The sequence below is a fragment of the Dermacentor albipictus genome, unplaced genomic scaffold (assembly GCF_038994185.2).
Source record: "Dermacentor albipictus isolate Rhodes 1998 colony unplaced genomic scaffold, USDA_Dalb.pri_finalv2 scaffold_31, whole genome shotgun sequence".
NCBI lineage: Eukaryota > Metazoa > Arthropoda > Arachnida > Ixodida > Ixodidae > Dermacentor > Dermacentor albipictus.
In genome coordinates, this window is record NW_027225585.1 from 2,864,987 (window position 1) to 2,872,776 (window position 7,790).

The following is a 7,790-nucleotide window of genomic DNA, read 5'->3' on the forward strand; positions in this document are numbered from 1 at the left end:
AGGGACACTCTGACTCAACTACGCGAAAGATATTGGATCCTGCGAGCAAGACAGGCCGTGAAAAAAATCATTCGTCGTTGTGTTCCGTGTTAAAGACAAAGCAGCCGCCCCGCGGATGAGCCGCTTGCACCGCTCCCATACGAGCGAATCCGCGAATCAGAGCCATTTGAAATTACTGGAGTGGACTTCGCAGGGCCGATATTTTATACCGAGCTTGGAAATTCCTACAAGGCCTATACAGCCCTGTTCACATGTGCCACCACGCGAGCTGTGCCGGGTTGCGTATTTGGAAAATCCAGAAGGGACAACGCATGGCAACCGCAGCGCCACGCTATTGGCTGCCGCCTGCGGGGACGCGCCGTGGCGTCATGCCTAACAACGTACTCTCATCACCAGCGGTTTCGCGTAGCTTGTTGCGTGTCGTGGCCAACGCCGTGGCCAACGTTTTGTCGTGGCTGGCACGCAGACCAGGCCCCGTACACTCTCAAGTTCAACTAATGGCCACAGAGGGCGAAAAAATCGACCGCGCGCCGCTGCTAACAAAGCCGACCTAGTAGCATCACCTCGGGATTCGTTCGTTAGTTCCAACATTTCCCGGTAGAGGCGCCGTAATAAGCGCAATTTTATCTTACAAACTTTCTCTTACAATTACCGAAGCATTTTCTTTTACATAAAAACAGGGCAAAATTATCATTGCTAATTAGATATTGTACTCTTTGTTAGTAAGTTTATTGTTTCTTCGCCATTATGAACGCAAATAGCGTTCAGCATCATCGATCTTTCACGTGACCTCTGGCCTGGATTTAAAATTTTTACCGGTATTTCCGAGTGCACGGCGGCACGGATTCATTCGTTCGTACACTCAAGACTGGTTGCTTCTTTGTTTCTAAAACTAGTTTCTTGCGCTTCTATGTAACTTGGGGTGAAGTTACGTGTTTGCAAGCGGACATGTAAGCCCGGCAGTTGGGTTTCGGTCGTGAGCCATTCGGAACAGGTCTGCATCGAAACGGGAGCTGGATTTTGCTGCGGCTGACAACGGCAATAACGGTGAGTCGTTTAACACCGCTGCTTCAATCGTTATATAATATCTGTCTCATTACCTTCCAGGCGGGCACAAGTTAACGAACTAGATCCTGCATTACATATGGGCAGTGAGGATCTCAGTTGCTGTTTCCTAAATAAACCTTTACTTGCGAGGCTGTCGTTTGGTTTACACACACAACCAGGAAAGAAAGAGCGATATCGGAACGCGCGTCTCATTTTTCATGTTATTGTAGCCGTGGTTGTAGGTGACTGAGTAGCCTTATCAATATACAGATTAAACTTTTTTTCGAGTCGGCCGGCAACGTCTTTCGTCCACAAAACCGAATAATCCTTTGGTAAAATGAAGTGAAAGTACAGAATTTAATGTATTAAACAGTTGCAAGCATGATACCCATATTTCGTACTTGTTGGTTCCAAATGTTCTTGCTGTTCAGATTGGTTTACCGTAGGGCATTTATTTTTGCAGTAGTGAAGCGGTGCATCACGTTCGTGGAGAAAAATAATGCATCAGTTCTAATAGCTTCATGACTTTCATGCATTTGCTTGAGTAACTAGCAGTGTGATCACTTCTAGAGCATAAATGAACCCACAAATGTTCTCATTTGTGATCTTAATAGTACTTCCGCTGTTGACATGCATTGTAGTTAGGCAGACATCAATTTTATGGGCAATAGCAATATTTATTTAACATGCTGCTTAAGCACCCTAGAATAGACAGTGTACATTTGCATGTGTTCTGTAGTCGCAAATCATTACAACATATATGTCACACCTTTTTGCATTTCATATTGCAAAACTTTGCTTTTTCAATTTCTGATTCAGTCAAAATTTCTGTTCCAGACATGCAGTAATGAGGACGGCACCAGTATAAAGCAACACACTCCACGCACTAAACAGAAGCTGCTGCCTGCTACGACAAGGTCATTGTGTGGACATTGGCTACTACTACAAGGTAAACAACATATGGTTCAGAAATAAATATGTTTGATCTATGCTGTATTGGCTTGCCGTTTGCAGCAGATATGAATGTTTGTTCATATATATGGTTCAGTATAATTGGTTCGAACATATAAAACCCACATAAATTTGGCTAATCTGTGCTATATCTCACGTGTCACCGTTTTGCCCCAACAGAGTCTATGCCAAGCACATCTTGGTCATCACAGGAGCTCCTATCTGCACCAACAGGAAGGGGCTGGAGCCGAATTTGCAAGGCTTTTACACCAAGAACAAAGAAGCACATGCACAAGAATATGGATGAGATATCAAGTCTGCAAAGGACTGTGTTAAGACTGCAAAGAGCTTCAGCCACCATTCCACCAGCACGGACATTTGGCTGAGTCATCCAAGTAACTCAAAAAGGACTTTCTAGAAATTCTTCGTCTTCAGATGCACCTGCAACATCTGACCAAGCACGGACGACGCTGGCCAAAAGATTGAGTTTCATCAGTTCGTCCTTAATCAGCTTCCAAGCCATGTTAATTCCGTTTGTGCGAAGTGTAATTTTTCTTCTATAAATGCAAGCTTTCTCATTGCCCATTTTTGTTAGAGGTTATTCATCCTCATCCAAATATAAAGGTCAACCTTTATATTTGGATATTTCGCTGATACTTAATACCAGTCACTGTCTAGCAGCCTAACATATCTGTAGCAGTATCTTCTAGTGTATGTTGTCATGCGCAATTACTCTCCTGAAATAGCTGATGCAGCATCGGCATGCGTCTTGCATTAACCTATGCACATGTGCTATGCACCATTTTACTTTTCTTGGTGTTTTTAGCCTTCAATGCTTGCAGAGCAGAGTGGCTTCTCTCTTGAATGCAAGCTTTCTCATTTTCCATATTCCTAGTCTCGTTGATGATTGCTCCTCTTCCTTGATAGCCTGGGTCTTTGTGCAAGCTACAGTGAAGTGATTGATTGCAGAATCTGGTTTTGCTGCCACACTTGGTTGTGGTAACTGTGTTACAGATGTGGGGGCCTGGTCAGTTGCATTGGTAAGCAGTCCCTCGAGGTAAGCATTTGCTCCTGCAGTCCGCAAAGCGACATAGACTCCCAGTATACACACACCGTAACTGGTGCGCCCCGTTCGTTCTGGCCTGCTGCAGCCATGGGCAAATTGTGCTTGTGGCCTACCTCGGCCATGATTTGCTCAAAACGGAGACCAGCATATGTGCTTACATGGTTCGAAGTGTATGAAGTTGATAGCCGTATGGGTGGAAAGACCCGCAAGAATGGCTGCCGAAGGTGATGCCCACAAAAGCGACTTGTCCACATTGCGACAAAGTGGGACACAAAGTGTGAGCCACACATAGCGGCCCCCGAAAGAAAATAAATGTGCAGGTTGGAAAGGAGTTAACGCTAAAATGCCGGGTAGTCCATGTCGCTGTGTTGGTTGCGGCAGCAGATGCCTGCGTCACCTGATTGCTTCGCAATGGAAGTTGCTCATCTTCAACGGCAACTGTTGGTTCAAACAGGTGCAAGGCTCTGTCCAATCTGTTTGTACCGCAGGTTGTCGCTCGTTACCAGACCACCACATGTGACAAAGGCAAGCATTATGCCTGTAAGATGGTTCGTAGCCAATGTATAATGTATTGTCAACCTCAAGCGGTGACTGATTGCCATTTAATTTTGCTGTTATGTCACTTGGTTACGGTCGCAGTTTTATGTTTTTCGAATATTGCTGCCTGGTCGGTTGCACTGGGAAGCAGCCTCTCGAAGTAAGAATTTGATCCTGCAGTCTGCACAGCGACATAGACTCCCAATTTACGCACACCGTGATTCGTGCTCCCCGTTCACCCTTTCCTGCTGCAGCCATGGGCAAATTGTGCCTCTGGCCTTTCTCGGCCGCGATTAGGCATGAACGGAGACCAGCATAAGTGCTTACATGGTCGGACGTGTATGAAGTTGGGTGGAAAGGCCCGCAAAAGTGGCCGATGAAGGTGATGCCCACGAAAGCGACTTGTCCATATTGAGACAATGTGGGACACCAAGTGTGAGCCACACATTAGCGGCCTCCAAAAGAAAAGAAACATGCAGGCTGGAAAGGAGTCAATGCTAAAATGATGGGTAGTCCATGTCGCTGTGTAGGCTGCGGCAGCAGATGCCTGCGTCACCCGACTGCTTTGCACTGCAAGTTGCTCATCTTTAACAGCGACTGTCGCCGCAAACAGGTGGGACACTCTGTCCAATCTGTTTCTGCTGCTGGTTGTTGCTCGTTAGTAGACCACCACGTGCGACGAAGTCGGGCACTACGCCTGTAGGTAGGCAGCTCAATGTACCCTAAGAGACCCGTGTATGTGAATGCTCACTGTTGCCATATGGTTCGTCGCCAATGTATGATGTATTGTCTGAACCTCATGCGGTGACTGATTGCTGTTTAATTTTGCTGTTATGTCACTTGATTATGGTCGCAGTGTTATGTTTTTCGAATATTGCGGCCTGGTCGGTTGAACTGGGAAGCAGCCTCTCGAAGTAAGAATTTGATCCTGCCGTCTGCACAGCGACATAGACTCCCAATTTACGCACACCGTGATTCGTGCTCCCCATTCACCCTTTCCTGCTGCAGCCATGGGCAAATTGTGCCTCTGGCCTTTCTCGGCCGCGATTAGGCATGAACGGAGACCAGCATAAGTGCTTACATGGTCGGACCTGTATCAAGTTTGGTGGAAAGGCCCGCAAAAGTGGCTGATGAAGGTGATGCCCACGAAAGCGACTTGTCCATATTGAGACAATGTGGGACACCAAGTGTGAGCCACACATTAGCGGCCTCCAAAAGAAAGAAACATGCAGGCTGGAAAGGTGTCAATGCTAAAATGATGGGTAGTCCATGTCACTGTGTAGGCTGCGGCAGCAGATGCCTGCGTCACCCGACTGCTTTGCACTGCAAATTGCTCATCTTTAACAGCGACTGTCGCCGCAAACAGGTGGGACACTCTGTCCAATCTGTTTCTGCTGCTGGTTGTTGCTCGTTAGTAGACCACCACGTGCGACGAAGTCGGGCACTACGCCTGTAGGTAGGCAGCTCAATGTACCCTAAGAGACCCGTGTATGTGAATGCTCACTGTTGCCATATAGTTCGTCGCCAATGTATAACGTATTGTCTGAACCTCATGCGGTGACTGATTGCTGTTTAATTTTGCTGTTATGTCACTTGGTTATGGTCGCAGTGTTATGTTTTTAGAATATTGCGGCCTGGTCGGTTGCACTGGGAAGCAGTCTCTCGAAGTAAGCATTCGCTCCTGCAGCCTGCACAGCGACATAGACTCCCAATTTTCATGCACCGTGATTCGTGCTCCCCGTTCGCGCTTTCCTGCTGCAGCAATGGGCATATTGTGCCTCTGGCCTTTCTCGGCCGCGATTAGGCATGAACGGAGACCAGCATACGTGCTTACATAGTCCGATGCGTATGAAGTTGATAGCTACATGGGTGGAAAGGCCCGCAAAAGTAGCTGATGGAGGCGATGCCCACGAAAGCGACTTGTCCATAGCGAGACAATGTGAGACACCAAGTGTGAGCCACACATTAGCGGCCCCCGAAAGAAAAGAAACGTGCAGGTTGGAAAGGAGTGAACGGCTAAAATCTGGGGTAGCCCATGTCGCTGTGTAGGCTGCGGCAGCAGATGCCTGCGTCTCCCGATTGCTTCGCAATGCAATTTGGGCATTTTTAACGGCGACTGTCGCTGCAAATAAGTGGCACACTCTGTCCAATATGTTTCCGCTGCTGGTTCTTGCTCGTTAACCTGACCACCACGTGCGACGACGACGGTGAGCCGTTTACGAGCTCGCGTCAATGATTCCAGCGTATCTCGACATGCAAATTTTATTTCTGCTATTGCACGAGGATGTACACTGCTTGTCTTCTGCCAATAAAGTCGCGCGTTCTGTTCACTCACTTGTGGCTTGTTTGTATGGGCGTCAGTAGAGGCTCTTGGCAATTAGAACGCACCAGCTGAGCGGCAGCGAAGGCATTGAGGCATGCCGCATAGCCTGCAGGGCAAGCACGGCACGTACCAGCGTACGCGACCGGCAAAAAACGGCCATATTGAATTTTGCGCTAAAAAAAAAAGTTTGCACTTCCGCTTCCTGATTGAGCAACGTCATCTGGCGTCCCCGAAAGTTAGTTCCATGCGCTGCCGCTGCTTATTTTCGAACCACTGCCAAAGGTACAGTTTCCCTTCTCTAAAGTTGTTCTTTATTCTATGCGCAGACGCGGCTACGTGAAACTGGCGTAACTGTGTGCTGGCGCGGTCGCGAGCCGAGGGTGACGCGACTTTCCGTCCCATCCATCGAAGCGCCGTCTCCGCCCTGCCGAATCGCGATCTACGCTGGTGCGACAATTTACGCTGCGAGGATCGCTGGGCGAAACCCATGCCGACAACCGATTGATAGGAATCGGGATCTACGCCGGTGCGACAGTTTACGCTGCGAGGATCGCTGGGCGAAAACCATGCTGACAAGATCGGAACCTGTGAGATGGAGTCGTATTCCACCACTACTACTAATGATACGCAGCGCGATGCCCTCAAGAGGAAACAAAACGCCCTTGCGATTACTGTGCTGCTCACGTCCTGTTAATGCAATTCGGCATACATCGACACGGCGTGCAAGCACTGAATAGTGTTTTAACGTATGTGCGCTGGCACAAAACGTTATAAACAGTCCCGAAAGAGCCTATATTGCATTGGATGTTAAAGTTCACCCTAGATATCAATAAATGTTGCAGGTATGTGCCAATTTCTTCACCTAATTGCAGAGAACTCTCTCGGGCCGTTATTGCATTTTTATGGCTTCCTCCATGTCCCAATATGCTGAATTTCAAGTACATTGAAGTTGTTGCAGATGCGAAATGCCACTTTTATGATGTATTTGGTTCGCCTGTTAAATATAGTTTAAAAAGTTCTGTTCAAAAAGAAATTCCCATCTTTTTGCAACTGGGATAAACAATGTTAGAGGTGGAAAGCTGTATAAGTGAAAACTAATACTTTAATTTACTAGCACTGCTTTAAGTGAATTTCTAAAGCACAGCAATTTTGCTTGCCTTTTTCTGTTTTATAAATTAAAATGTACATCTTTGAAAGGCAGCCTGACCCTCTTTAAATTCGAAATATTGGGCACAGACTGGGAACACTGCTTTCCAATACACTTGCTGAAACTGCCTTATCAGAACACCCTAGTACACAATGCAGATCCATTAAGAAGTGACAAGACAGTTTGACAATTTTCATCATTGAAAGACTTAGCGAAACCTTTTTTGGGTTGTTTTTCCTTGCTTTCAGACACTGCACATTGCCCTTTAAGGCATGTTTTCAGTGTTTCTTTTTTTATGGGGAAGGCGTGTTAACATCTTTTACACCATGTCAATTATGTTGTGCCGTAATGTGTTCTTGGATGGAGTCTTGCCCTTTCATTCAGTACAATATAATGTAGTTTATTGTGTCATAGGCCATTATACATTTGAGTATGAGTGTAGCATTTTGCTAAGTTTTGCCTCTGTCACCCAAGCTTGCAAGTTTGCTACCCACTGCTGGTGACGTGTGACACATGTGACTTTTGTTCAATAAAAGGAAGTCTATCACTTATCCTGTGCACGGGTTGTCTTCTTGAATTGCAATTTGTTGTCTATATTAGTTCTTTTGTTGCATCTCAGATTAGGAATGGCTATCATAGTTGACATCATTTAACCATATTGCACAAATGTAGATATGTACTTGTAATATGTGGCCACCATAAGTATAAATAGAAGTTAA

The 7,790-nt window shown here is 46.4% G+C and overlaps 1 long non-coding RNA gene across 1 annotated transcript; it reads left to right on the forward strand.

The window, feature by feature from the left end:
- The first annotated feature begins 861 nt into the window (after positions 1-861).
- Positions 862-2,581, forward strand: LOC135909921 (uncharacterized). The gene is made up of 3 exons (XR_010566845.2): positions 862-1,047; positions 1,885-1,996; positions 2,179-2,581. It is a non-coding gene; the product is annotated as an uncharacterized lncRNA (long non-coding RNA).
- Positions 2,582-7,790: the final 5,209 nt, after the last annotated feature.